The sequence below is a fragment of the Aythya marila genome (assembly GCF_965140915.1).
Source record: "Aythya marila genome assembly, chromosome: 7".
Lineage (NCBI taxonomy): Eukaryota > Metazoa > Chordata > Aves > Anseriformes > Anatidae > Aythya > Aythya marila.
The window spans coordinates 33298847-33305051 of record NC_139048.1 but is presented as its reverse complement, the minus strand read 5'-3'; positions in this window follow the sequence as shown (position 1 = coordinate 33305051).

Genomic DNA, 6205 nt, shown 5'->3' with positions numbered 1-6205 from the left:
AAACAGATTGTTGCATACATATATATACACATACTTTTATATATTCACACAAGCATATATACACATATCTCCTTCATTTTTGATAGTACCTTACCATTACGTTTTGACTTTATAATTAAACTGTTATGCAAATTAAGTAATCCACACTCAATTTAAGTAAAATTTACACTATTAACTATAAGGCCTGATGTTGCACTTAATGCATTCCAACTTAACTAGGAACTTTGGTAGCTATGTTGTTTTGCATCCTGCCCTAGACAGACGAGCACACAGCATACACACATATAACACATCTGCTCTTTTGTCCAAATGGACAGCAGGACGCCACAGAGGTTTTTCCATCAAAAGAAATGCAATCCTGAAAGATTAAGACGTTCTATTTAGGCACATGTGATGTTTCAGATTTTCAAATCTCCCAAGTGTCACATTTCCAAACTCTAATGAATTAGATGTGACAGATATATTCTAAAAGCTAGTACTAGAGCTGGTTGTGAATAAAGGAACACTTAATGTAGTGATTGGTCATATATAATGCTGGATTTAGAATGCACAAAGGACAACGTTTCCCATGAGGTACAAGAGAACAAAAATTGATAAAACCAAATAGAATAAAAGCAAAAAAATCACTTCATCCAATGTATATAGAAAAAGGATTGAGTATTCAGTATCAAAAAGCTTGTTATATGTTTTATTGTTCTCCCATGAAGCTAGTTGTTTCTCTTCGTTCCTTATTTAGAGATACCAAGAATCTCAAATGACAGCATTGTATCAGATTTTACTGGAATTTTCTCTTGAATGATCCAAATCTGAGGTTCAGAAAGTTTCCTCAGCCTTTGTTAATATTGTGGTAGACATTTCAATTAATTAATTAATTGGCCACTCCTGTTAAACAGATGTGCTTTTAAATGTAGAAAATAAATTACAATCTTGTTTATTTAATTGCACGTGTTATCACCTACTCACAGACTTTAATTCCTAATGCAAAAAAATGTAGTAAGGCAGCTATGTTTTTCTATTGCAATTGGTCTTCTTCATATAGTTTTTGAGTCATATACAGAATCAAAAAGGTAAGTATTACATTGTTTTTCCTTATAGCTCACAAAAGATCTGAGCACGGTAACCAGACTGACTGAAAAATATGCATCGAATAGAAGTCCTACTAGTTAAAAAAATCAGTGAGGCTTTTAGAATCAAACACCAGGAGAATTTTCTGCCCAAGTTCTATAACATCAAAAAGTTGGGAATGTAAACTTTACAGCAATAACTACTTAATCTAACAGACAAACCAACATGATCCAATACCTGGAGCGCAAAGGTCAAGAACCATGAACTGGAAACATGAAACATATTTTCAAAAGAAAACACAAACATTTCCTAGACGTTTTACTAAGAAATAGAATAGATTCTTCATACCCTTACACTTTTATATTAGACGTGGATATCATTCTACTATACCTACCACACAAAACTTTAGTGCATTGATTGGTTTGTGGAATATTACTGTCTATGATATGAATTCAGGTCAACAGATTAGATAATGGTCTTAAACCTATGCATCTATGAAATGCATTTACCAAAATTACCTAATAAACCAAGACAGCAATCTGAAGAGTCTGAAACTACAAAGAATTCTGGCAAACCATATGCAGATTAAATTCCCTTACTCTCTGTATCTTTATCTATAGGGAAAGCATATACTGAATGCAAATCAGTCATTCATAGAATAAAGAAGGTGTAAAATTTAAATTGATCAATGAAAAGCAACAAACCCAAATATTATACTGATATCACTGAAGCTAAAAACATACCACTGCAACTATCAGTTGGTGTCTTTCTGAGTTTTGCTTTGGATGGGTGACAAAATAGGAACACAAGCAGGTATCTATTTTTATCAGAACTATTATTTTATTTTCCAGAAAGGATTTTAATGAATTTTTCTTTAAAGAAAAAGGATGAGCTAATTAGATTAGACTCAATATACTGTACATGGCTTCTGCATAGGTGCATGCTGGATGACATGAGAAAGTTTGTCTCATTTAAGAAAAGACTGGTATAATCAGTGTCAGGTCTCGATACAAGGAACAAGATGCCTGAAAACAGTTGAGAAAAGAAAACGAATATAGAGACTTCATGAACTCTCTTTTACTTTTTCTCAGCTGGCAGAAGATAAAGTCATTTTGAACCATTTTACAGGTCAAGATTTTGTCTTCTTTTTCTCTACCTCATAATCCTAGGGCATAGCACAATTTAACCCACACACCTAGTTATCAGGGAAATGTAGCAAATGTTACACCTCCTGAAGTACATTTGTAATTCTTTCTGGAACTGCCTGACTGTACTGCATTTCAGTCAGTGCTAGTGCTTGATAAGACAATTAAATCCTTTGTTAAGAACTTCTGAAATGAAACAAAAGCACCAACTAATTGGTATTCTGACTGGGACTAATTCAAAGGTGTCTTCTAGTACCTTGGGATATGGTGTGCTCTACTTTGGAGAGAATCAATCAGCCAGAGATTGATGAAGGGGTGTTGAGGTCAGGTTTGCAAACACAGAGCCATCTGCAGAGTCTCCTGGGTTGGTACCTGCAGCAGAGTAATTTACAGGAGCAGGTGTTTCCTTTTAATCTACGTTTTGTGTTTTTTTTTTCTGCTGAAATTGTAACTTTATTGAGAAAATGCATGCAGTTGGTTATTAAGAGAGTACTTTGTCTATTGATGTTATTAACTGCTGAAAGGTCTCTGAAAGTTGTAGTTAGCATACTCCTTAAGAACACGGAAAGAATGGAAGCTGAGATATTGAATACCTGTATCAATCAATCATTTCTTCAGAAAGTTACTACACATAACCATATTGAAGCCCAAAAGGCTGGTTTTAAAACAGAATGGTTTTGTTCAGAAATTTGTCATTTCTTTCTGAATACGGCTGACTGAAAATATCATAAAGATTATAACGTATTTCTATTTATAGCCATAAATATGGAGAAAGGAGCCCTTCTGAAACAAAATAAAAATTCAAGAATTCCAGATGGAATTTCCCATCTGAATTGAGCTTGGATGGATTGGCATTCAAAAACTTTGGTCTGGATCCAAAAAACAATTTGCAAAACATCAGCAAAGAACACATTTGGATTCAAATTCACGTTCTTGGCTTTCTCGTACCTCAGACACTGATCCAGCTCTGCTATAATCTACTTAACCTCTTCTCTAGCCTAGTATCTCTCAACCTACATTTCCAGAGCACCCAAACTGTTAGAGCATCACTAAGTTCACCTAGTGACAAAACTGAAGATATGCCCATTAAGTTTTAACTCTGCTCACACATTAGTCTCTATGTAGGCAATATGCATTTTTTGCCACCTCACAAACCCACTCACTCCATACCCTACAAATTTCTTTTTCTTCACGATTTTTGAAGTGTTCTTGAGAATTTGCTTGGGTTTGCTTAATGTATTTTACCCACCCTTTAATTTTTAATAGGACCAAAATAACGTATGGGATAGTGGTTTCTTGGTTTAAAGGTGCCACAAAGAAGTCATAGAACAGAGGAAAGTGAATAAATTTTTTGCTTATATGGCATTATAACCAGGTACTGTCCTCTTTTGGCCATACGTACGGCAAAACCACAGCAGTCAAACTGAATCTCTCACTAAAGAAACCAACAAAGTTGGAAATGTTTATAATTCAATGTTTTAGTATTCTGCTTACTAAGTCTAAACTAAACATTTTATGTTAAAACTGACCTCTAGTCAAATTTTCTTACACATTTATACTATCTGTTATAATGACATTTTCTGTTGTATCATTTCTCCCATTATTTTGTAACTTTTTACTTATGGCTTGCAATAAGTTTTAGGAAAGAAAAGTTGGAGAGTGACTCAGGAACTGACAACATTCCTTGTTCTGTCTTTTTGTATAGGACTAGTAATAATTTTAAAGACAGATCTACTCTTCTGCAAGAATAAATAAAAATTCCAGACATCAGACTCAATCTGCTTCTTTTGGGGATTTCTCAGTTTTTAATTAAACTAATTTAATTTTTACTTGATCTGGCATCACCCTTAATTTTATTTTTCATTTTTTCTCCCAGGGAGTTCCCCTCCATTTCTGGCATGTTTCCCTGTCACTCTGATGAATATAGAGACAAAGAAATCTTTCACGTCCCAGAAATAACTGCCTCTTCTGTTGCTAATTTTCCTTCCTATCCCTTATGGAAAACATGGCTCCTGTCTGTGACCTCATGCTGTGTATATATTTGTGAAATATTTATTTCAAATTTTTGAAAAATTTTCCAATTTTGGAAGCTTTTCGATATATGCAGTCTATTTTCATCTAGGTGACACCGAAGAAATGCAAAATATTCTCAGGAATCCTTTAAGCAAATCCATTAGATGGTTTACTATAAACAAAAATGCCTTTCCATTTCCCTTTCTTCCTTTTTACATATACATTCAGCTCTATAGCAACAGACTTAATTATTTCTTTTGCTCAATTTTTATTTTTGTAACTTATTTTGCTTCCTTCCTCTAAGGTATGTACTTTTTTCTTGGCTCCTACATGAGCTTTGTCGCTGCAAAGGCAGGCACCAAAGAAGTGCAGAAGTGCACTTAAATTTTCGTGTCTTGGCTGCTGGATACAGCCAGATGTTTACAAAAAACTCGCAGTGACTTGTAATAGTTTTCTGTCAGACACTCTCATGGTAAATAATACTTAAGCACATAGGAATTTCCAGAATTGTATCTTCCCTTTGAAGCATTTGTGCTTGCTTCAATGCATCCCTATGCTACAATCTTACTTAAGAAAGCAGCAGTTCTGTAAATTTGGGTAGCAGAAACACTAAACAGAGACATTGCATTTTTCCAGCCTCCCATTTAGTACCTTCACTTAACTTTTGACTCAACATTTTAATTTAATCAAAATTACACTAAGCTTACACTGAAGCTAAATATTTTCTTGGGAAAACATTACATTCCTAAATTTTATAATGATAACAGCAATAATATTATAAAACTTGCATTAAAAAAGGGAAGTCCATGATGATGACATCTGCATGAAATTTTGTAGCCCTGAAACGTTGTTTTTAGAATTACAAAGACATGAAACTTGTGCTGCTTAAGCTGAAGATCAATTTTCTTCACAGAAACCTACATTTATGTACTATTTCCTTTCTGCTTTTTCCATGCTTAATTTGGCCCTTGGTAATTAACTTAAACATCATTGTATTTCTCACTTTTTGATGTTAAACTCATGCAATTTTGAGTCACAGTTCTCATTTCAAGTGTAATGGACACTTGATGTGGTGCCACAGTAACTTAGCAACTATCAAGTAGCATTCAGGACTTTGTTCAAAGTTAGTTATGTTTCATTAACTGTCTACAGCTAGCAGAACTACCAGGGAAAACCTTTGAATGAAAATGGGAGAGAAGGGCACACAACCCATTTTTCGCATTAGGAAAGACAGACAAAATTTGCTACTGATTTCCAACTGATTTCCTTTACTGTTCACTGAAAACATGCAATGTATTAAAATAAGTCTTAGTGAGTAATTAGGATCACCAGGTCAACTACACAATATTAACATACAGTTGCTACTCGGAAAATCAATGCTCTTTTTTCTTGCCACTCTCAGCAGCCTTGCTTATTTTGCATATGGTTGCATGTTTAATTAGTGATCCTTCTGTAAGTGTCTGCAATTAGCACAATGATGATTAATAAAATAAGTCCTTTAAAGCTCCATTTAGGCAGCAGAACTGCACAATCAGGTATAATTAATTCATCATTAATAAATCATGGCTGATTAACTAATCTGTTGATTACAAGCACATTACTGCATAGTATCCCACCTGAGCTCTGGTGATTTTTCTACTCTTACCACAAAGAAAGACTAAGTAGCAGCAAAGTATAAAAAGAAAAAAAAAAAAAAGCACCAAGCCACAAGTATATTGGTTTGGTCAGGAAATTTAGATAGCAGATATATCTAAAATTTACACGGCTTGGTTCTTTATTAGTCCCCCTGGGTAATAAATAAGTAAAATTAATATTTATTAAATGCGGACATGTGAACAGTAATTGCTTCTTTAGTTCATTTATATTCTTAAAGTGCTGGGGTGTTTTTAAAGCACCTCAGATTATGACATTCACTCTTTGCATAAGCCAGCAGGAAAACATGTTTCCAGTATTGCTCCTCAAATGAATCCAAGTCACTAGCT